Source organism: Mastigoproctus giganteus, chromosome 9, assembly GCF_048544385.1.
Source record: "Mastigoproctus giganteus isolate SK-2022 chromosome 9, ASM4854438v1, whole genome shotgun sequence".
Classification (NCBI taxonomy): domain Eukaryota; kingdom Metazoa; phylum Arthropoda; class Arachnida; order Uropygi; family Thelyphonidae; genus Mastigoproctus; species Mastigoproctus giganteus.
The window spans coordinates 101,361,750-101,387,531 of record NC_143583.1 but is presented as its reverse complement, the minus strand read 5'-3'; the positions used below and the strand labels follow the sequence as shown (position 1 = coordinate 101,387,531).

Sequence of the window (25,782 nt, the reverse complement as noted above, 5' to 3'; positions counted from 1 at the left end):
ACGGACGTAGCCTATAATTTGAAGTGAAGCTCCTCATAATAATGCTTGATGGAAGGAGAGGGTTTAATAGATAACTGAGAATTGTTTAAAGTTGGGAAAGGTTTTTATATTATATATGAAGTTAAAGGTTGGAATTTTGATTTATAATGAGTTGATTTGTGGAGAGTATTTCTGATTTGAGTAGGGGCTAATTAAAAGTGATATATATAAAGGTATAGAGGATTAACGGTCCTGAAGGGTAATGTTAAATTGAATTGATTAATATTTCCTGTTAACCTGATTGCAGTAAAGGTGTCTAATTGAATAAATGAAATTTTCTTACAAATTGAGACACGAACTCTGAAGGTTTTTGTGAGCCAGTTCATTGGCTGGTAGTTGTTGGTGTATTATATAGACTGTTCAGAAGAAGAGTTGGAAGAATCTATGTGAAGTGAATACCACGACCTATCCAAGTCCCTGTAAAGAACACGAAGAGACACCATTGCATAATGAATAATAATGTGTATTAGAATAGAATATCTGATGATGAAACAATTGAGTTTGAACAAGATATTTACACATATAAAGGTTAATGAAATAACAAGTCACTATTATTAGTTTCTGTATGATATGTTAATAAACATTGTTTTATTTTACATTCATGTGTTGGAGTCTGTCATTCCGAAACTCAGCCAATCCTGTGGAGAAATACTTAAAGTAATTAAGGTCCCCTACGAGTCAGGTAATCTTCTGAGAACAAACAAGTCAGATGCTAAGTGGGAGGATTGGACTACGGGGATATACATATAAAAAAAAAAGGGGATAAATTATAATAATTAAAATATAAAGAAAATTAGGGCAATCAAGAAAAAACATAATACCCAAAACCCCCATAATAATAAGACCCCACCCCCACAATTTTTTCTCTTTACACCTCATCTGGTGTGTTATCTTATGTTGGTACCTGGCCTAAATTAATGATACAGGTTAATATATCCTTACAGTACTACCCCTATAAAAATAATTTCTTTACTAATTCCTTTATGCTATCACTTTCTTTTTATTTCCCCTGTACCATAATTACTTACATTATGTCATAATCATTAACATTCATAACAAATTGCCTCAACTTTAGTAACTAACTTGCCTAATACAACAGGAATATTCCCTTTTTAAAAGGATTATCACTCAATTCCTTACAGAGCTAGGTTATGAGTCCTTGAGTTCAGGATTCAAGAAAAAAAACAGGTACAGGCTTACGTTCCGGAATGGCCGCTGCTTCCAATTTCCTTCGTGGCAGACAGGCTTTCTTTCCCTTTCTTGGGCACACTGCCTTCCAATGCCGGACCAGGCTTTCTTTTTCTTCTTGGCTCACTTATCTGCACAACTTTCAACGCACATGTTCCCACTCTTCCATACCTTCAAAAAACCATCATCACTTTCAGACCGCAGTTACTCGCGTCCTCTATGCCTCACTACCCATTTTTTTTATCTTGCTACCACAGAGATGGGCGCCTCCGTAGCCAGGTGGGAAGGAGCAGCAGTGCATAGCACACGCTTCTTGATTAGACCGGGGTTCGAGCCCGTCACCACCAAATATGGAGGATGCGGAAAGGTCAGGGAATGACCACCGCATATTCCGGAGCAATATGGCCTTAGTTGCTAATGCTCCTAAAAACCAAAAAACAACAACCACCACAGAGATGTGAACTCTGACCACCAAGAAATCTACTTCCACTTTTACCTGCAAACTCATGATTTGATTTTCTCCCCTTGACTACAGAGAAGTCAGATATAGAATGGATACTTGCTCAAATTACTTCCCCCCCCGAACTTTACTCTTTCCCTCAAGTTTGGAACGACTCCCCCAAGGACTCCAACCAATCCCCATACTGTTTAATTTTTTCATTCCTTACTATTTGCTAAAATAACTCACCGCAGCTGTCTCCCAAGCGCACAAACCAACCCTTCTCTAGAAATTTCTTATTTTTTTTTCACACAGCAGTATGACCTTTCACCACCAAAACACTCATTGTCGTGTTCACACCTGTGCTAAATATATCGAACTTAACCCAAATATCAACCCCACCCTGACGCCGTTTTCTTTTGACTTGGACACTGGACGTCCCCTCATTTCCTGTTTACTTCCTAATTGTGGCTTAGATCAAAAGAGACACTTCTTAAATCCCGTTTCACGGTCCTATTCTTGCCCTCAGCAACCCATTCACGCCTGTTCTCAAATGGCACCCTTTCTCTAGTGGTGACCGCTGTCCCTGTTTACTCTCTATATTACTCGTTTCCATTTAGCCGCTATTTAATATATATGTCTATAACTGTCCCATCCCCAAATCCAGTGTTTCTTCAAATCTTAACCTTATTTACATTAAAACTAAATATCCAATCTTAATACTGGGACATTAATGCTAATTCTTATTTTCCAATTACCCTTCCTGGATTTATTTTAGCTAAACAGATATTTCTATTATATTTGTAAGAACTACATCTTACAAAACATTACATACCTCACTTAACACATAATTAACACGTCAGAGCTTCATCTTACACACGGATCTTTTACGATGTAAATTTTTTTTTAATTTTCTGGGGTGGGAGGTAAAACAATTACCTAAAGATTATATCACTTCGAAGAAACGACAATATTTCAGTAATTTTTCTCTTAACTTTTAGCATTAGCATTAGCATTAGTAGAGGCATTTGATGCAAGAAAGCAAGCTTATGCAGCATCAGCCAAAAAAAAAAAAAAAAAAAAAAAAGTAACATAAATAAATAAAAATAACCACTTCCACTTCACCCCTCTGTTCGTTCGAAATACCTGTCCAGCTGAGCCTTAAACTTATTTAGGCTATCAACTTCCACGACAAGGGATGGAAGTCTGTTCCACCCACCAACCACCCGCTGGCTAAAGGCAAATTTCCGCACATCTATCCTACATCTGTCTTTCCTCAATTTGAATTTATGCCCTCTCAGGTGATTTTTCTGAGCTAGAGGAAGAATCCCATCAGCATTGAGCATGCTCAAACCATTCAAGGCTTTGTACACCTCTATCAGATCACCTCGCTGGTGCCTAGTCTCCAGACACTAATTTGCAAAACTTAAGCCTTTCCTCGTAAGAGCACCCCTTTGTTCCATTCACTAATCTTGTTGCCCTTCTCTGTACTCGTTCCAGCAGCTCTACATCCTTCCTGAAATGAGGCCTCCAGGCCTGTATACAGTACTCTAGGTGTGGCCTGACCATTGCCTTATACAAGGGAATAATCACCTCCTTATCCCTGCTAGTAAAATTCCTATATATCATTGACAATACACCATGAGCTACTCTTGCAGCTCGTCTGCACTGCTCAGAGAACTTCATATCTGCCTGCACCACCAGCCCCAGGTCCCTTTCATTCTCTACCACTGTCAGTGTAGTACCACAGAGTTGATACGTTGCTCTGGGGTTGCTGTTTCCCATATGTAGTACTTTACATTTGTCAATGTTAAACTTCATTTGCCACCTCGAAGCCCATCTGCTCAACCTTTCCAACTTGTTGACTTCAGGAATTTCTTTACATCGTGGCTGAGTTAATCAGTCTCAGGCGAGGACAGTAAGATTTTTATTCGGGAATCCCGGGGTTTTTTCGTCCAGCAGGCGGCAAACTGAGCAAAGAACAAACGCAATTTACGGATGTAATATAAATGGCTGAATGGGTTTGTTCTCTCGAGTTACCTTATTATGAGATTTTTTGTTTTCACAAATGTCTTTTACACGATCATCTTTTAAGGCAAAATTTTTGCTCCAGATGTCATCATACGAATATCAGGCCACTGCTAAAGCAGTCTTCTGTTTGGTACTTTACTTTTCAACTTGTCTTGCTCAACAAAGAGCTCACTACGCGAACTTCGACTTATTTAAATCGGATATTCGTTCGAGAAGCATTCAGTGCTGATATTTTTGAAGTTGCACCCAGGATTCCATGACATTGGGCAATCTAATCTTTGTAAATTACTCCTACCTACACTGTAGTGAACACGCGAGTCACTCTCTGCTCTTCGCACCCCGCATTTATCTCCCCTCCTTCCCCCTTCCTGTGACCAACGTTATATAATTATTTAAAGGGAGGCTAATTAACGTGTGTGTCATCAAATAATACTCTTCCTTCCCCGCGCAGAACCCGTCTGGTCACTAGCTGTAGTCTGACGCAACGCACTTCGCTCTACTCTCTCTCTCTCTGGAATTAATCGCTGCTACTGACTTACCCTACGCATCAATTTCTTTCGCCTTGGTGTCGTTCTTTGGTCTCTGCATTCGGCCTGGTCTAGCGCTATTGGGTGGAGGGAATAGAAATCTGTTTCCTCGGATGCTCCGTCTTCTGATCTAATGATCGGCACTCTTCTTTCATCTTGAACCGGAACGATGATTATTAGTCGGTGATGAGGCGGATTTTCTTAGATGAAACATAAGTGTGACATTTCGACCTTGTAATTAGACAGAAAAATTTTCTTACAAATTGCTGCCGGTGGTTTTTGTGGTTAAAGAAAAAAGGCCGACTTACGTCCCTTATAATCCCGTACGTGACGTCCGTTATCCTCCCTAATAATTCTAACGCGATTATTAGTCACGTAATAAATTTTCTGTTCGTACTCTCGGTGGTGGTAGTAGTAGTAAGGTTTTAGGAGCACCAGCGACTAAGGCCATATTGCTCCGTGTATATTGTCTGTAAATTTCGTGTGTTCTCAGGTCGATTTTCTGTTTTCTGGACGAAAACCCGATTTCCGGGAGAAAAAACTATGCTACCCTTGCCGACCGACTAACTTAGCCACGTTGTGAAAAAGGCCCATAAAAATTCCTCCTCTAATCGAGGTCTCCAATTCGGGTCTTTTCCACACGGTGTGAGGAGGACGCCAGTCTTGCCAACTTGACCACCTCGAGGGCTCGTAGTCTCGGACGGACAATCAGAATCAGAGTTTACAAGGCAGACATTTCAAGATTAATTTGTGAAAACTTCTACGACTTATTTAAATAAGCATTCAGTGCTGCTGGAAGAGTGTTGCTATTTTTGAATTTGCACTCAGGATTCCATCACATTGGAAATCTAATCTTTGTAAATTACACCTTCGTACACTGTAGTGAACACGCGAATCACTCTCTGCTCTTCGCACCCCGCATTTATCCGTCCCCAAATTCGAGTCCCCACTTGGACTCGAATCCATATTCCAATACTACATGGATTCGGGTCCACGTAAATTCGTTGCAAGGCAATTCGTTGTATGATAATATATGTTCTCTGTATGTGACAATTTGGTTCATGACAGTCCGGTGTACGAGACAACTTTGTGAATGACAATTCGCTGTGTGTGTCAGTTTGGTGAAAGACAATTCTTTGAGTACGATAATTTGGTGTATGCGCTACAGTTCGGTATATCGCAAGAAGATTGGAGATTAACAAAATCAATGAAGTAAAAGGTTTAGGAAACAAGAGGAAATTTTAGTGACTTAGGAAGGAGGAATACGGAAATTTAGAAAAAAATATATATACTGTATATATATTCATGTCAATCCTTCTCATAAGCAGGTTGGAAAGTGAGAACGTGCCTATTTCAGCATGGCTCCATCCATATTGTAACGCCTTTAATCCATATAAGATTATTAATTTTTTTTCCTAACACGCCTACTCAGTTGAATTCTATGCACTACAACCCCTGGTGAAAACACCTCAGTGGCTAGAGCGCTTTTCCATGTAGGGCAGTCGAATCCCGACCCCTACACAATCAACCAATCCACTAGCCTATTGCTAACTTCTTTCGATAAAAACTATAGCGCAGGTTGCAAACGGAATTCCAGAAGATGCGCGTTACTCAGCTGACACCCATTAATGATCGCTTTGGTCTCTGGAACGACACCCCCAGCATGTGTATTTTCTGAAAAATACAACTTATAGAAGGAAAGGCACAAACAACGTTCTTTTGTATTCAAATCTTTAACCTGTCCGTGCCACTTTTTTTAATCAGGATTTCTTTAACAAAAAGTAGAACGTGTAATAAAAAATGAAGGTGGATTTTCTGTCTTGTCATCCAACGAATTTTCCCAAAGAATTCACCGAATCGATCGACATACAGCGAAATCTCATTCACCAAATTGCCATGCACCGAATTGTCGCATTCAACGAGTTGTCTTGCAATGAATTGATGCGATCCCATGAGTTCGAACACGGAGCGTTAATAACTCTGTACCTGAGCTGCGATTACTCGTCTGTGGACATGTCTTCGTAATCAGCAGTCTTCCCAATTGTCTTTCATTTTCTATGTTCAGTCGAGCCTACTCTTGAGGTTCAACTTACTATGGAAATCAAAATTGACCTTTTTTGAAATATAAAATGAAAGGGAGACATTTTCACCTTCATTTTATATTTAAAGTGCATGTATATATTCCACGGTTCCCTCGCGCTCTTTGACATCTCCTAATCGTCTGGTCAATGCCCCTGAAATGCCGCAATCTTCCAAATAAATTTTCCTCCATTTTCTGCACGGCAACCAACCTAATATTCAGTTCTTCACCTAAAATATACGGTATATGGATAGTCTGTGATATGTTCGAAAAAAAAAAAAAAATAGATAATTTCTAGATTTCTATTGGTCCGAGTTTAATTAAATTTGGGAAAGCTTTTTTTTATGAAAATTCATTCATAGCGGTCGAGTTATTACATGCGGACAGACGAATGGACAGTATTTTAACGTTTTAAAATGTTGCAGTGATTTACTGTTTTGTCTGCACATAACAGCTGCAAGCATTTACTATATTCAGATCAAGGTTTCAGACCAATCTCAACTTCTTCCCCATTCTCAAATTCCTAGAAAAGGTGCTCCTTCCAGCATTAAGCCAACAGCTCATGCCAAAGAACAGTTACATTTCGCAGTCGCAAATAGATCAACTATAACAAACCTCATGGAGGCACAGACATCCATAATCCCAACCTTAAACTCGCCGTCAGCAAACCCAAAGGCAACTGCGTCTTGAAACACAGAACTTGACCTCTCTTTCAACTTACTTGCAGTTTTTTGGATTAAACCTTAATCATTCTAAATCTGCAATAATTATTTATTCATTCAAACAACGACCAACAGTAATTCAACCATCAGTTTGTTGTGCTCTCATCGCAGGGGTACAAGCCATAAGGGCCTCCGTGTCTATTTTGATCCGAAGATGAGATTTGATGCGCACACAAAATACTCCGAAACCTATTTATCACCTTACGCTGGAGAGTGTTTAGTGTCAAACGCCCCCAGCGATTTCCCCCATCTCCTACGTTGTGGGTGTGAAACAGAACACTGTCAATTCCAGAAGTTTAAAAGTGTATGTATTTTGTATATGTGTAGTGTCGTGTATCGTTGTTCCTCTAGTCATTTAGCCGCTGGGCCCCTAATGGGACCCAACGTTGCCCCACTCCGCCCCGTGGAGGCAGACCAGGTACACCAGTATCATAGTTATTTACTCTGGCATGTCCTGCCACCTAATTTCCTGAGATTGCAGTGGCAAGGGCTTAAAAAAAAACCGCTATAGATAGGGGTCAGCCAAAACAAAAGGAGTACAGGTTGGGCGATTTGATGATGTTAAGTTTTTGGGTGTAGGGCTCAAGCAATTTGGAGTTGATTCGGACGCTAGTTGTAAGTTAGAGAAGGGGAGGGAGACTGAAGACTGGGAGGAAAAGATAGAGATACGGGGTCCATAGAGAAGATGACCCCAAGTCAGCGGAGCAGGCTCACCAGAATGAAAAAGAGGGGCGGCGAGGGGGAGGAGACCAGGGGTAACCTCTCGCCCGGGGAGTGGAGGCAAAGGACCACGCAAGGGAGCGTGGCTAGGGAGGCCTAATGGCAGCAGCTGAGCTGTGCTGGTGGTTGTCGTCGCTCCTGGGACGAACGAAGGAAGGAGTTTTTTTTTTTTTTTTTCTCTTTCTCTCTCTGAGAGAACTGTCATATCCAGGAAGTTTCTTATTTTGAACTTCTATGGGTTTTGTTTGGGTGCCTAACTCGTCTAGCAGTGAAGACAGACTGCGCAATCTCAGTAAAGGCGGTGTAGCTCTGTTCGACCATTATAATCAGGTGCTCACAATGCCGGGCATTATTTTGGATTTAATGGCAAACCTTAGCCGGAACGCGTCATATTCATGGCAATCATACATTACGTGATCCCACGTTTTTTCAGCCCCACAGTGACACAGTGGATCATCTTCAATGCCTAGGGATGTTAGGTTCCCTTTAAAGGGACCGTGGCCTGTCAATAGAAATGTAGTATGGAGGCCTGGTGAGTATCAGGGAGGAGGCTTTGGACTCATGAGGTTCACAGAGGGAATGAACTTTTTGGTTGTTAATCCTTTGTTGGTGGTGTCCCATGTCTCTTGCCAGGTCATGTACATAATTTCAGAAATTCTCTTCCTTTTCTGTTTGGGGTTGTTATCAAGGTTAAGAGTGATGCCTGCTGTTTCGGTGGGAATACTCTTCTTCAACCGTTGATACAATCCTCTTCTTATTATCTCTAAGTGTAGGGGTATACATCCAGCTAGCACCTGTAGAGCTGGAGTGCTTACTGTACGGCACGCCCTTGTTACGGTGTATGGAGTCTAGTTTACGGCGATTTCGGTCGAAGGAAGCCCTAGTACACCATACTGATGCTCCATAGCAAACTATTGGGACAAATATGGCATTATAGATGAGGGCCAGAGCCCGGCGCTTAAGGTCCCAATCTGCACGTGTTATATGGATGATTATGGCCGAGTATTTTTTTTTATTTTCTCTGACATATATTTCAAGTGAAGGTGGAAATTTAGCTTCATATCTAAGACGATTCCTAAATACTTGATTTCTGGGTATAATCTTATGGAGGTGTTGTCAATTTTGATAACCGGTGGTCTTCGTAGTTGGAGCGTTTCCTTGAGCAATATAGATTTTGTTTTCTCTCCCGAGATCTTTAGTCGGTGAATGGCCGCCCAATCCTGGAGCTTAGTTAGTGCGCAATTTGTGCGCTCCTCTAGATCAGCTCTTGTGTCACCATGCACAACCAAAACCAAATCGTCAGCAAACGCAAGGGGTTGGGTCATCTCCAAGTCCATCCCAAGGATGGACCAAAAGAAAAGAAAGGCCCCAGGACGGAGCCCTGGGAACAGTCTCGGGAGACCTGGCTAGTGACAGATTTGTACCTGGCACTAACATGGACAGTGCGGTGTCTCGGGTACTCCTTGACACAGCTATAAAAGTTGAGTGGTGCTTTGGCTTGGCGGGGTCGTCTGAGAATACTTGGCCACCACAGCCGATCAAATGCTCCAGCAAAGTCAACTGTGATGGCTAGCGCACACTTGGCTTGAGTGCTTGAAGCGGTAGATATTAATTTAAGAAGAGCATCTTCAGTGCTGCAACCAGCTTTGAAACAGTACTGAAGTGGAGAATCGAGGTTTTCTTTAGAGTAGCATTTTGACAACCGATTGAGTAGAAGCCTTTCCAGAAGTTCGCCGAGGACTGACAAGAGAGCAATTGGCCTGTAAGATTTTGGCTCTTCAGGTGGTTTGTCTGGATTCTTCAAGAGTTTAAGGCATGCCTCCTTCCAGATAGCAGGAAAGTGGCCTTCCATTAGGCATCTGTTGAAAGTGGCGAGCATGGTGTTAGGGAAGTAGGTTGCAAATTTCTTGATAATATCCACCTCGAGGAGGTCATTGCCAGGAGTTTTATTTTATTTAGTTTTAAAACCTTACGAGAAACAACACTTACTTCATTCCAATGATGCCGCAACCACTACCAGATATCTTCAAACCGCTGTTTATCCGGTTATTTTTATACACTGTTGAAATTTGGGCATCTACTTCGTCCTCACTTCAAAAACCGTTGTTCGCGTGTGAATACTGGACCCTGAAATGGACCTCTCAATTGATAACCACTGACATGGCTGAGCAGCTAAATGTATCCAGGCTCCTAAAGTTAATTGACATCAGGCGTTTAATGACCACGGTTAAAATGTTCACAGGAGTGATAAACGCCCCGAACATCTGGGATTTCATTCACTGGCACAACTCTCCGCTATCCTTGAAGTCTGACCCCACACTAATCCTCAAATACAACCATCTGAAACATTGTAATCGTTTCCTACCTGCCCACCCACTCCCTAAGATATAGGCACTGCTGCGTCTTGGAATTAATGTGCAGAAAATGGCTCCCGATTACAAATACCGTCAAATCCTCTTAGAGTGGATCGCACCTGTTCAACTGGATTAACCTGTGCCAGATTACTAAACATCGGTACCAGCCGTCACCTCCCCAATCTGTTTGGTTTGGTTTGGTATTTGGATTTTAGGAGTATTAGCAACTAAGGCCATATTGCTCCGGGATATGCGGTGGTCATTCCCTGACCTTTCCGCATCCTCCGTATTTGGTGGTGACGGGCTCGAACCCCGGTCTAATCAAGAAGCGTGTGCTACGCACTGCTGCCCCAATCTGTACCCACAGTGTTTTTTGAGCGGCAACTCAATTGTTTCTCATCTGCGTTTGATCAAAATCCATGGTTTGATTTTAATTCAACTTCCCTGCTATTGTTTTTGATGCGTACTACGATGTTCATATATTTTTAGATTTTATTATAATTTCCTTTTTTTATATTCATTTTGATTTTTTTTTACTTATAATTTCTTACGCAACTTTTTCTTTCCCCAATTTTGTATCACACGTATCATTTTCTGCCTTAATGTAAAACTTCTGGCCAATGTCGTCGTGATGAGTATCCTCGTACTTGTACCATACTTAGCAGCAATAAAGATTATTTATTTATTCCTGAAGAATCCTGCATATGGATATTCATGTCCAAAGAAAAAAAAAAAAAAAAAAGAGGGCTGTCTTGAAATTTGAATACATTTCACAGTACTGTACTCGTACATTTCTGAGACCGTTTTCAACCCCCTAGCCGTTTATTACATACGTATGCGGAATTTTAACCTATTTGTATTAAGAAGGGTTTAATACACAGAAAAGTTTTTAATAAGAAATTGGTTTTTGTTATTGCTGCATTTTTTTTGTGATATATGCAATTTTCAATGCGATGTAAAAAAGAATCTGCTTCATTTGGGCGTTATTAATGTGAATTTAATGGAAACCATTAAAATTTATACAGAAATATGATACGCCAGAAAATGATTATGCTATGACGTCACGTCGAAATATGGCAACTTATTCTGCACTCACACTAGTACAACTTTCCTTACTTTCAAGAGGTCTCTCTTTCTCTCCACCACGAACATAAAATGAATGGGTTCTAAAAGTGCCAATTAAACTATAGGTCAAGAGGACGGGTAGCTTAATCTGTACGAATTAAGTAAGGAATATATAATTTTAAATTAGTGACAATTATTTTCAGTCAGTATTACACATAATGTGTAATACTGACTGAAAATCAGTACACATAATGTGGGCTATTCTACAAAGACATTGGAAATATATCACAATTATGTCGTATTTTATAATACGAATAAATCATTTCACATTTTATGCCAGAATATAGGTTCGTTTTAGTGATCTTCCCTTAAATCTTTCAACATTTTTAGGCGATTTTCTTCCATTTTCTTGGGGGCGATTTTTTTCTCCCCTTAGCCGTCTTAGGGGAAAAATCCCGATGCGAAAAAAAGCCTGTATATTCCATTTAGATGGATGGGAATCGAATCCCATCGTTTCAAGCAGTGAAGACCAGCAACCTTAGCCACTTATGCAAGTTAAGAAGGTTAAAAGAATAAAACCTAGTCTCATTTCTCATTGTCTTATTTGAATAAATAAAAGTGAATAAGCTGGCCATCACTATGAATACATTTCACAGTATCGGACGATACTGCCTGAAAAAGCCCTCATTGGTAGCGTCGTTGGTAGAATCGCCATCCTCTCCACATCGGGTGGAAAAGACTTTTTCACCACGTGGCTGAGTTAGTCGGTCTCAGGCGCGGGTAGCATGGATTTGTTCACCCGGAGACCGAGGTTTTCGTCCAGCAAATAGAAAATAAACACACGCAATTTACAGATAGTATACACGGAGCAATATGGCCTTGATTGCCAATGCTCCTAAAACTCTACTACAATAACAAAAACAACTGTCTAAAATAGTCAAGCGTTCGCATATTTAGTAAAGGTCATACTGAAATTTTTGCTTGTCACAGGGAGAAATTAAACTTGAATTAACTGCTCTTATAATCAGAAATGAAATGTGTAGGTATCGTTTTATCATCTGGCAATACAGTAATCGGTTAAAATTATAAAGATATAAAATTTCCCCTGAAATAATCAAATGCCTAGGAAGGCTTTCATTAAGATACGCTATATAAGGAGATAGTTAACAGGAGTAATGAGGGAAGTATTACACGTATTGAATTAGCAAAATCAAATGGATTTTGTATAATGTAACGTAATCAATAAATTCTAAGTCTAATACAATATACTGTTCCGTAAGCTTTAGGAGAAGGGACCGAAGCTTGCTTAGGTTGGAATGCTCCGTTGTGAATTGGTTTAATATAGAAATCCTACAACCGCAGGCAAATGGTATCGGAATGAACGATGAATTCAGAGCACGGAGTGTAATTTAATGGAGAGTAGCGTTTGGAAAGAGAATTTAATAATGAATTGGCCATCTTATATTAGAGATGGGATTAACTGTTGTGGGACTGATAGTTGTAAAATGGATGCTGGTTATTCGTAGATGCTCGAAGAAGGGTCAGGCAGGAACGCTACTAAGTAAATGAAATACCTTGCAGGAAGTATCCGCTACTCTTATTAATTAGCGTGAAATCCCACTGCATCATCAGCAGCAAATGTTCATTAATGATTCAGCTAGATTTCGATCACTTGAAGGAACATGACATTTTAATTTATAGTAGCTGAAAGTTTAGGAAGCAAAGTATCTTATGTATAATTACTAACAAGGGAAGTATGTAAAGTCTGGTGTCTGCCACTCCAATAGTAGATGCTGATAGTACAGAACGGACAGAGATGATTTATTCTCTGAAATTTCATTTAGCGGAAAAGAATAAATGACAGATGAATTGGTTTTCAAATGCAAAATAATATATCCTTTAGTTTAAAAGAATTCAACCTGGCTCCATTAGTTGCACGATGAAAGTCATCTTAAAAATACGAGGAATTTTCAGCTTCTCTTAAAGCTGGATGTGTGTGTGTGTATAGCAAATAACAGTGAAAGAGACGTGGAGTTGATGGAAAAAATGTGATTCAAATTGGGTATAGTAGCAAGAATTCAATTAAAACGGTAACTTGTTTGAGTGGCTGAGAAATTGCTATAAACATGGAAACTCAAGCAACGGGTTAATTGCCTGGACAACACTTCAACGTGCATAGGACGTGATCCTGCAGGAGGAAAGTAAACTATATCAACGCAGGAAAGAAGTACATCGTATATATAAATCACCCAGCAACCACCGAAACCATAAAAACGAACAGGATACGGACTCATATGGCTGAGATACTTGGACCAGATTCAGAAAGGGAAAGAAGAATACAAAAATACGTATGAAGTTGAACTTAGAAGCATCAAAACGTAAGAGACGGTCGAGAAGAAGACGGATGGAAAAAGTTAGAATGTACTAAACTGCACGCAACATCTCTTATAGCTGTTTGGGAAAAGCAAGTAGAAAGATTGTTATAAACAGGAGGGGGAAAAAGTGATGCTTAAAACATCTTCATACTGCAAATAATCATGGGCTGTTTTGTAAATGAGGTATTTGACTAGTTTCAATGGCGACAGAAATACTAACAGTGATTCCAGAGTTTCCTGTACAGTTTATCGATAATAAAGACAAAAAAGGACACAGCCTTCTTCTCAGTTTAAACTTTTGAAATTTTGTTGATCAAATAATAATATACACTGCCTGACCACGTTATTAACAGGATCTCACTGAATTCCAAAGAGGTATGACGACACTGGACAACAAATTTTAAAATTGGTTTTTTTTTTTTTTTTTTTTGTGTCAGTAAATTTCATGGATTAGGGTGTTAGATTTTATCTAGCGCCCACAGTTTTAGAAAGGAGTGCAGGTTTCGCTTATTGGAATTTTAACAATTATTACAATAAACGTCGTAAAATATAGCTAATTAAATTTCTTTTTGTTTCCGTTTTTCTTATGTAAATATATGGAGCCTCTCTGATCAGTCCAGCAATATTGGGCTTTCTCCTTCTTTGGTAACGTTTTCTCCATGGTGTCCATACTTTGATGAAAATATTCGTTGTGTTCGTCAATAACGTGTCCGTTGTTAAGTGTGAATGGAGGAAGTGTATTTATGGTAGATTCTTAATAAATTTTCATTTAAAATTTTATATTTGTTTATCCTGCCCACCTGGCTACGGAGGCCAGGAAGTGTATGTACTGCATACACTTCCCTTAAACCGGTTAAAGTTATTTAACCGGTTTGAGATGCCTTGAAGGACTGGGTTTGCCTTAAGGCTTGCTATTGGAATCTTCCATCCTCGGTGAGCCGAGAAATCTGGTTCAGAAATAATTCCAACCATCATTTTGACAGCAGAGGCCAGTCTTCTCTCGTGAATTGCAGGAAGTGTCTGATGTTAAGAGGTGCTGCCATCTGAGTTGGTGCAGGGGTAAGCCGAAATTTTTAAATGGCCCACTTCAACAGCTAGAATTCTCCCGGGAAAATCCGTCTAAGATGCGTCGTAGCAGTTGGTATCCAGACTTCGGCGCTATAGAGAACGAAACGGGTCTTATTGTATTTGTTGGGATAGAAACGGGTCTTATTGTATTTGTTGCTTGAGCATCCACAATAGTCGGTCGGCAGAACTTTATTTGCAAGTGACCTACGTGTGGAAATGATAGCCCCTGGTCAAAAATAACACCGAAATCGGTACTAAGGACAGCAGAGATCGCGGATCCTCTTAAAAAGGGTTGCACCATTGTTAGATTGCGTTTGAGCGAGAACACTTTCGACTTATCAGGATTGATGCGAAGCCCGAAAAAGGACAAAGGCCTCGGGGTACTGGATTTTCTGCTATATTAAGGCATTGATATAGTCTGTAGAGTCTCCAGGGGTGATAAGAGTGAACAGTTTTTTTATATTATTAGCGAAGGTAACGATGTCGGGTCGACCTGTCACAAAAGGCACAAGAACTGCTCAGAACAATATGCCAAACAGGACCCCCACCTTGTAGGACTCCAAGGATCAGTATTAGGACCACTGTTATTTTTGATTTTCATAAATGACATCCATCAATAAAGGGATAGAGGGTGAGATGTATAAGTTTGCAGATGATCTAAATATTGGTAGAGTAGTTAATGATCACCACCAAGCAGAGCTGCTTCAGAGTAACCTAGATAAACTTCAGGGACGGTAAAAAAATGGCAGGTATGCTTTAATCCAGCAAAATGCAAGGTATTACGCCTGGGGAACAGTAACCACAAAATAACTTATACATTTGCTGGAGTTTAATTAAAGCCAGTAGTGGAGGAAAGGGTCTTGGATGTTACGAAACAGTCAGACAAAGTTCTCCGAGTATTGTAAGCAGGTTGCAAGGAGGGCCATGGTGTTCTATCAATGATTTATTGAATAATTTCTAGTAGAGATAAGGACGTCATAAACCCACTATATAAAGCTATGTTAGACCACACTTGGAATACTGTGTTCAAGTATAGAGACTGCACCTAAAGAAAGACATTTTGCTTCTTGAAAGGGTACAAAGACGGGTAACTCGCCTGGTGAGATTGGCAAAAGGGCGTCCATATGAGGAAAGACTTCGAATGTGTTGGTTGCAGAACTTGGAAACTAGGCACCTTAGACGAGACTTGATTGAGGTGTTTAAGGCTCTGAGAGGCATAAGAAAAATGAAAAATGAATAAGAACGAAATTTTTACGGTTATAAATGGTTCTAGAACTAGGGGCCATAATTTCAAGTTGCGGTGGAGATGTTTACAGTGGATTGCAGGAAGTTTTATTTTAGCCAGCGAGTTCTATTTGCTGTCCAGAATTTAACTTTGAAGGGACCAAGCAGACGATCGCTTCATCAGCGCATGCTCGAATGCATAGTAGTTCGCAATTCACGCATTGTGTACAAACTGAATAAGTTAGTGTTTTTGTGATTAATTTAAATAAAACAATAAAGGCCAAGTTAATTTTAACATGCCACCAAAGAGAAAAAAGTGGAAAGACTGCATAAAGAGGAAATTAGAAAAAAACATTCCGCTAGTTTACAAAACTGGATTACAATAAGCCACTCCAAACCTGAAATTAGAAAGTGTGGACAATACCAACAACAGTTGGCAGAAGAAAATGATGGCAGCAATAATATTAACATGGAACATGTAAGTCTGAATGTTAATGATCCGACCACATGGAACTTTAATACCCACAAAAACAGATCTCTTATTGTGCAACACAGTCCCGAACATAGTCTTAAATACGTATCCTGTCATTAATGGCCGATGTTTCAATAATTCGTGGAAATACAAAATTGAGGGTATTGAAAGAACAAAAAAAGAGAGGAAATGGTTATTTTATTGCAAAAAAAGATGCAATATATTGTTTTCCGTGCCTCTTATTTGTATCTAGCACAAATAATGTTCCATTTTGCAGATCAGATGGATTTAAGGTTTGGAAACACCTAAACCCAAACGTTCTTTTTCATGAGAATTCATAACAACACTAACAATTTCACAAAATGGAAATTATTAGAAAATGGTCTTCAAAAAGGTGGACTAATTGACGATGCTGCACAAGCGGCACTAAGAAGAGAAATTTCGAAATGGCGTCATATATTGAAAATAATATTGAAATGTGTATTGTTCTGTGCTGAAAATAATTTGGCATTTCGTGGACATGTTAGTAATATCGATACCGAAGAAAAAAAATTGGTCTGCCCACTGGCTATGGATACACAGAAAGTAGTTGACCATTTCGACTTCTCAGTATGTGGGACAGGTAGTTGGATAGGTTTTACGGGTTCCACAGAGTTGCAGATGGTAATCTCTTGATCTTTTAATTCGGGCATAACAACAGCACTATTGCTTGCTTGAAGGCCATGGTTGCGAACGATGTGTACCCAGTTAAGTCTCGTAATGCAGTCGTTATATGGAAATATTTCTTCGTTCTGCGAACAAAGAAAATTTTCGTTTCCATAAAGCGAAGAAATAAAGTTCTAAAAAAATTCGGTACAGAATAAAATTCTATTTAGCGAATTCTAAAAAAATTCGGTAAAAATAAAACATTTATCTCTAAATAGAAAAATTCGCTAGAAAGAAGTTTGTTAAACAGAGGTCCGACAGTACTTATTATTTATTATGACTTTACCAATTATCTAAAAAAAAGGCGCGCAGCCACGAATTTGCCAAGGGCGCCGAAAACCTAGCTACGCCTCTGGTTCAAAGAGTAATATCATTCAAGTTCTTTAGGAATGGAAATACATCCGTGAATAAGTATGGCTGTGGCCGAAAATGTAAGGTAATGGATCGAGGCGCTTGACTTCTGGAGCAGATTATGAAGAGTAGCATTTTATTATGGGGGATGAAAACTTAATTAAATTTCGGAAACACTTGGACCATAAAATAAATGCAGTAAATTAATTAACGCTGCTAATAGGTAAGGCAATATGTTATTCTGCTCCAATGAACTTAACCACCCCTATATAAATAAAATAAGATAAAATAAGATTAAGAATAGAAAATAGTAATACCAAAGAAGCATTCGCCCTCTGAAGAAGGAACGCACGAAGTCCGCTCAAAGAGACACGCGTTCACACCTCCAAAGAACGAGAGCTATTTAATAATACAAATAGAAACAGAGCCAACGAGCAGTATCTTTACAAGGACACCAGCACTTGTGAACTCCGAAAAGGGGTTCGTATCCAATCACAATCGCAAATATCAGTGGATATCCCGTTATGCCCCGGGAATTAACAAATTTCTTTTTTAAGATGACAATACAACTATAATCATGAACCAAATATACCAAGCCTCTGCCCTGGCGAACACAGTCCCAGAATCTCAATTCCATTTAAGCTTTTTCCAGTCTCTGAATCCACTGAGCGGCCATTCTCATAAAAAAAAGGTACCAGATTTAGTTTTGTGCCACGTCTAGCAACTTCCCACTCTATGGAGCACTGATTTCTTCTGTCACGAGTAGGGACAGTATAAATCAGTGCCTTCTTAATTGATGTTGAGCAATTTATATCCTTTCAGTACATCTATTCTGCGCGATTTTAACCTTTCACTACATCTGAACAACCTTTTGCAATGACTAATTATCAATCTCTAGAGCACATTTTAAAATTATCAACGATGAATCATCCTGCTAACAATAGGCCCTCACCGTCTCGATCTAATTTTAAGTTTGGGTGCTGCAGAGTCAATATCTAACCAGAAACCTGCTTCATATTGGCTCTCGACCAGATCGAATTGCTTCTTTTAAGCTGCCTGATTTTAATGTCCCCAATACCATGGAGAAGAGAGTAACAGTTTCTCTGACTTTCCTCGACCCCATTATGCTTGGAGGCGGCCATGTGTACACCATGGCACGTTTTAGAAGGATGTGACCCAATTTTCAGAGTTTTCTTGCCATTCTCGCAATAAATTGCGAGAATGGCAAGACGAAAGATTTAAGTGACTTCGAGAGTGGCATGATAAGCAACTCCTGGTGTGGTATCCTGGGATTTTCACGTTCGACTGTATGTCTGTTTATCGAGATTGGTCCAATAACCAAATATGGTATACATCCAGCCAACGAAGTTTCTGTGTTTGGAAACAGCTCGTTGATACGATAGGCCAACGGAGGGTGGCAAGACCTGTGCAGGGTAACAGAAAGCCTACAGTAACTCAGATAACAACCCAGAACAACATTGGTAACCAAACAGACATTTCAGAACTCGCAACTTATGGTATTTGGCATATTTAAGATGATACCCCTTGCTCAGGAACACCAACACTGGTCGGTCGGAGAAGTTTAAAAAAAAAAAAAAAAACTTTGCAGGAACTGATGAGTCTCTGGATTCATCCTGCCAAGTATCAACAATTCCGGCTGGTTGTGTAGTGGTGTGTTATGGGAAATGTTTTCATGGTGCCCCCCCCCCACAATACCAGAGGAGCAAAATTTGGATGCCACAGATTATCTGGAAGTCGCTTGCTACCATTCTTCCCTTCATGGCTACAGTTTATTCATTTGCTAATGGGTTCTTCTAGCAGGATAATGTCATATGTATAGGACATTATCCTGCTAGAATTGTATAGAATTGGTTCCTGGCACAGGAGAGTCAATTCAGTCTACTACGCTTTTGACACCCCGCTGAGTCCGTTCCACGACGAATCCAGGCAGTTCTGCTGTTTAAAGGAGAACGTACTCGCTATTAGGTAGTGTATCTAATTATGTGGCCACCCTGTGTATTTATCTAATTGTAATACTGCTGACCACATCGTCGTGATGAGTAATATTGTTTCCAGTGATGTGTACACTACTTGTACCTTGCTTAGCACAATAAAGATTTATTTATCTCTCTGAGGTGAATTGGAAATACATGTTCGTCAGCACAATAATCTACCCATGTTACGCCAGGAATGGAAAAACGATTTTGGTACCTGAATGATACAATACCCCTCTTATTACTTTTCATCACCTTGTTGATATTCCATGCTCGGGTCGACGGCAGTTCAACGAGTTCTTAGCTGATAGTCTTAATAAAGTGGCTAGGCAGTGTAACTTGGAGTATCCAGCTGGTTAACTAAAGGTAGCAGAATTAGTGAGATACACTCGAAGCCAGACGTTTCCAAGTCAGTGTTGAAATCTAGACTCTCAGAGAAAGATTTCCTTTGAGCAGAAGTGTTCTCTGAGAATCTAGGTTTAAAAAAAAAAAAAAAAAAAAACATAAAAACCAGTCTTTCATTTCTTTATTCATCTATTAGATTTCTTTCTTTCTATTTTTTTTTTTTTTACGCAATTCATAAGTGCAGTACTCGAAATATTTCTTTCGGCTTGAATGAATGCCTGACGTTGGCGAACAAGTGACTCTCGCAGACTGTATATCTGCTCTTGAACGCTGCATATCTTTTCATCAGCCTTTGGATGGCTTTCCCGTTCTTCCGACCTTGATCCACTGAACTGTAATTAGACGTTCCATGTGAGTTTGGTGACTGACAACTGCTGAGATATAATAACCATCTGGGCTCTGAAGTGTTGGACCCGACTGTTTTGTCTGGTTTATATCTCCAGAGCATTCATTTATTAATTACACACAATATACAGTCTCAAGATTATGTACATTAAAGTATATACAGATTTATATACACGGTATATTTACATATATTTAGATGCCCTGTGCATATCATAAATACTCGTGTGTGTGTGTGTCCTTTAATCAGGGTGGCTCCCAGGACAACTCAACTCCACCTTGAAAACTTGTGAATGTGTAAAGTCTTTAAAAAGCGGGCCTGGAAGAGTAGGCTGATTGAGATTACTTGGGTTTGGTGTTACTGTAGCGCAATTCGCGCATGAAGTCCCGCACCCACCGGAGATAGTGCAATACCAGTGGGTGCCAGCAATCCCTCTACCCTGGTTGCCCATAGCAGGGAGCCAGCAGGAAAAAAAAAACACGCTAATAATCAATACTCTGGATTACATAACCACCAACTTCAAAAATCACAGTTCTACTGAATATATCTCTTCATTTACTGTTCCACAACTGCTAGAACCTCAAAATCCGATAAAGATATTGTCCAACAATCCGCCATAGAAAATAGTATCATTAGAGCACTAAACCCGACGCAATGAATCAGGTTCAGCACCACAGAATCCAGATGTTTTCCTGATCGCAGCACAAAAGACAACTAACCAGAGCACCAGACCCAACACCATGAATTAAGTCCAGCACTCCAGCCAGAGTTAGAATCCAACAGTTGAAGAAAATGTTCTCCAAAATCACAGAACCGACACAAGGAATCGGGTCTAACAAGAAACTCCGTGAAGACAGTCCCGTCACCAGGTTTCCCCCTCGAAGAAAGGCTCTAAGAACAGTTCTTCTTGAAAAAAACAGCAGCTGAAAACTCCTGAAATGAATTAAAGCAGTCCCGATTTGTAATAAATAAATATACTGTATCACACGATAAGCCAGTAATATGTCCTATCAAAGTCTGCCTTTGGTCTTCATATCCCGACATAAGAAAATTACATGCGTCCAAGTCTCCTGTTCGCCATAAGTACAGATTGGATCTCTCTCCAATCCTCTTTCATATAATTTGGCTTTAAGTTAACCATGTCCTTTTAACAAAAAGGAAGTATACATAGAATGCGCAAACCAAGATGCCATGGATTTCGACAATGCATAGTTCACCTGGGGAACATATTTCCTCATGACAGCTCCAACATACCACTTTCCAATCTGGTCTGCCAGAATTCCATTAATTTATTCCATATTCGTTCTTTTTCTCCTTTAATATTATTCTCCAAATCGATTGCGGTGTCCAAAAACGTTAACGACATACCCTTTTTCAATTTGTACAAAAAACCACTGTAGACAATAAATAAATCCAATGGCATGGTTCCAGCAATTTCCAGAGCAGTTACCACTACGTATTTTTTTTTTTTTTTTTTTTGTTGTTGCGGGCCCCCTGGTATGGGCAACTGGACAGCGGGATTGTTGGAACCTGCTGGTATTGCACTACATTTGGCGGATACGAGATTTTGAGCGTTGTATATGGTCGACAGTGATAATAAACCCAGGTCCGGCTCCTCGTGTCTAGGGACAGGCACTAGGGAGCAGGCTACCCAGGTGTTAGCTGCTCCCTGGTGGCGAAATGGCCTGACGCACACACACACACTAGCCTTCCATCTTTTAATGAATACACTTTTACAGGCCCGTTTTGCAGATTTTCTGTACCATCATCATAGGAGTTAAAGATGGAGATGGGCCATTACCTAGGGGCCACCCACTACACCAACACACACATTCACGCGACTTTGATCCATTATATTTTTACTTTTGGGAAAGGCAAAAGTAACCGGTGTACCAAACTGAAGAGGCAACTTGCTGAGTTACCTGAATGTAGTAACACGTCCAGCCATTTTGTTGGTTGAGTCCGAATGCTCCTCAATAAAAGAAAAAAAAAAAATTCTGTACTAGGTACATAATAATGTGTCCTGCCGCTAGCATATTTAACGTGTTTTACATTTTAGTCATCGGCAGGCGTTAAAAACATTTTAATTTTCAGATATTAATAAAATTCATGGATAATAATATAACAATGTTTTTATTTTATTAATAATAATTACATATCGGTTACTGAAAGTATTGGTCTCTGATGACTAAAGTTGGATATATAATTTTTACATTGAAGAGTTCACGACTAAATACACCATCTATAGTTGTTCCATTACGTGTAGGATTTATCGAAAGATCTGATGACATGTCCACGTTGAAGAATGTTTTCATAAATGTGCACAATTCTTTTCCAGCCTCAGAGTTTAATTGTAAAGAAAAAAATTACATTCAATCTGAAAACACCGGGTGACTTGAAACCAGATGCGTTTTCCAATTAACGTATTTCCCAGTTTCCGAAAGTTTTTTTGCATCTTAAAACCTTAATACTTCTGTTTCTAAATTGCTTAGCTTTCCACTGATATGCTATACGTTCACATTATATCGTTTATTACGTGAGAAAATTTCCTTGATCACATGTTCATATTTTCTACTATCCTGGAAAAACTACTGCAATTTTTAAAGGTTTGAAAGTTTTCCCTCTAGTAGAGTGCCAAGATGAAGCTCGGTGCAAAATTTCATTAAATTTGGTCCAGTAGAAGATAAATTATTGTTCCCATCATACAAGTATGACTCCAACAATACAAGTTACAATAATTCGCTTCTGGCGGAAGCTGAAGACGACGTCACTTCCGTAACGCTTTTCGCATGACGGTTTTTCGTTACAAAATTTTTGGAATAACGCCAGTAAAAGCCTTTTTTAAAGCCAAAATTCATATATTATGTATGTATACGGCACAGAGTTTAACGTGTATATAATGGTAAATGATATCTTAAATGCTATACGGTGTTTTAGAAACAATATTCATTAAAAAAAAAATTGGTTGTTATTGGTCTCCTAACGCTTTATCAAAGTTTGGCAATAGTTTTGAATAATCTGTCATTTTTTTGTTTTTTTTTCGCGCAGATCTATTGCGTTTGCAAAGCTCTAATACTGTGGATTTAATAACTAAAAATGAATTCGCTGCTCTGGCCTAAGCTGTAATTTTTGAAAATCACTGGATAATGGGTTATTGAAACAAAATGCACCTTTCATAAGAGAGAGAGACTACCAAGTAAAAGAAAAGACATGTTCCCAGATTTCACGTAAAAGATCAATAAATCACTTTGGCAAGCTTCTTAGACTGCAGTTATGTCATTGGCAGAGAATTTAAAAATAAGAGTAGATTCGAAAAATGCAAATGGTGATGAAATTACAAGTTCACGAATTTCTAAGTTCTTAATATTAAAGTTGATATTAGGCAAAGTGTAATAGAAAACTAACATGTCTATTGGGAGTTTCTTGTTAACAGAATTAGTAAAATAACGGGAATTTTCAAAAGCACTGCATAATATTTGAGGTTTATCTATGGGGAGTATTATCTATGAAGAAGAATGCTGGTCGGAAAATCGAGTTAATTTTAATAATTCAAGATAAAAATATCTTCTTAAAGATTCCATTTTAAACTGTAAAATGTAAACAGCTGTTAAATGGAGAAATACAAACAAAAGTTTCCGGCTAAGTATTTAATTAAGGAAGCCAAAACCAGGCCTCGAGCTTGAGTTAACAGAGAATACCAACTGCAATCCAGAGCAATTTTCCGCACGTGTTGCAAACAGTAAGAAAAACTGAAAACACTCTCCCAAAGCTCGCTACTGATGTATGCTCTGGAATTTATTCGTAGGTTATTAAATTTTTAAAATAACCGGACTTGGGGGTTCTCAGATTTGTCTTTAATTGGGAGGTGTTGCTATTGAGAGATGTTATTAATACTGCGAAGAATTTAATAACCATTTTGCCAGTGAGAATATAGGGTAGACAGTCAAGATGATAAATTACCCGAGTGTGAAGAAAAGTAATGGGGAGGGCGTAATTCATGGGGAAACCGAAATGAATTTCCTGATTGAATCTGACGGCTCTAGTGGCGCAATGAACGGATATATTGCTTCGCTAGTCAGATCGCGGGTTCGAATTCCACTGTGGGCGAGAACTTCTGAAAACTTTATCAGAACAAGCTGGGTACAGCTGGCGTAGCATAAGGTTGTTATTATTTTTAAATGATTTAAATAATTTTAAAGGTGAAAATGTGGGTGGTGTTTTTATTTCTTTTGATTAAAAAAAAAGGTGATGATGTAAACATTTCAGAAAAGTCGGTGCCAATTACTAATGTGTCAATGAAATAATAGGTTATATAAGTGGAAATAAAAAAGAATCCCAGAGTGGAGACGTTCATTTTCGACCGCAGGCTGATTTCAGTGGGGGTGTTTTGAGCAAATCTCACGCTTAGCTGGAAGTTGGGAAGCTGTTCTCCATTTGAATTCTTTTGATTTTGTGAAGTGAATTCTTATATTTTAATAATGTTTGGAGACTATTCCATCCTCACAAAAATTATGAACAATCTTTAATTGTTTATTTAATTTTAAGATCTCAGAATGAGTTTTAAAGTTTCAGTAGAACATGGTTCGCTTTAGTTTCAAGATCTCTTCTCAAGAAACCGGGAACAAACAAGCTAAGGTTGTTAGCATAAGCTACCAACTAGATGTCGTCGGTGTCCGAACTTAGGAGAAACACACCAATTGATTTTTATCTGAAGTGAAAGCCACTACAAAACAGTTGGCTGCATGACAGATGAATGCAAGGTGCAGCCATTGAACTACATGGGCAGCACATCCAACATCTACGAGTTGGATGTGCTGCCTATGTTTCATTAATTTCTCTTCTATGAAAGAAAAAAAAAAGAGAAATTTCCATCTCTTTCTGGTGATGTCATCGCTGAAGATCAGAGCTCTTTTCAGTGCCTTACGAGAGCACATCGAAGGGTGTGCTCTAAAACTGACTGTCAGGATGGACTGATGAGAATGCATTCGAGAAACATTTTTATTTTACTTTCTGTATTGGAGGCAATGCGATCCTATCACAACAACCAGAAGATTTCTTCGATATATAGGGACAAAGAAGTTTCACGCCCTTCGTTTGCGTCTTATAGTAAAAAAAAAAATGTGGTATACGATGAAGGCTATTTTAAAATAAAGTATAAAATGAATACTTCCAGCCGATGACAGAAATTTATAGATTATAAAAGGGTTTTAATTCTTTAACGGTTATTATGCGATGTCGGAGGGCGTTCAAATTTGACCTAGATGCTTTTAATCCAATAATTGATGCATTTTTTAAAATGTTGGGCATGGTCTTGTAATACCGTGGCTTCTTGAATCGCTTAGTTGTCGTTAGAAACCCATGATAGCGGGGAGACACTCGTAAGATAGGAGTATGAATATGTTTCTAGATCAGTGGAACAATGTATTAACTTTCTCTTCAATGAAGACGAAAAATGCGATCCTACCACAACAACCAGAAGATTTCTTCGGAACTGCAATATGAAAACGCCCAATTGCTTCTGGAGGAAGGAGCATACCTCGAAAAGTGACAGTAATGTTGCTGTGTTAAGGGCACAATAGAGGAAAATTAATGAATTCCAGGCCAAATCTGATTAGAAAATGTGTTTTGAAGAATCTTATAAATACATCGGGACCAGACCATTTCGAATGCAATGCAAATG

At 39.1% G+C, this 25,782-nt stretch overlaps 1 protein-coding gene across 1 annotated transcript in view; it reads left to right on the top strand.

Moving 5' to 3' along the window:
* LOC150080595 (cartilage oligomeric matrix protein-like) overlaps nt 1-25,782 on the top strand; it is a 301,419-nt gene that overhangs the window by 121,219 nt on the left and 154,418 nt on the right. The window lies entirely within an intron of this gene.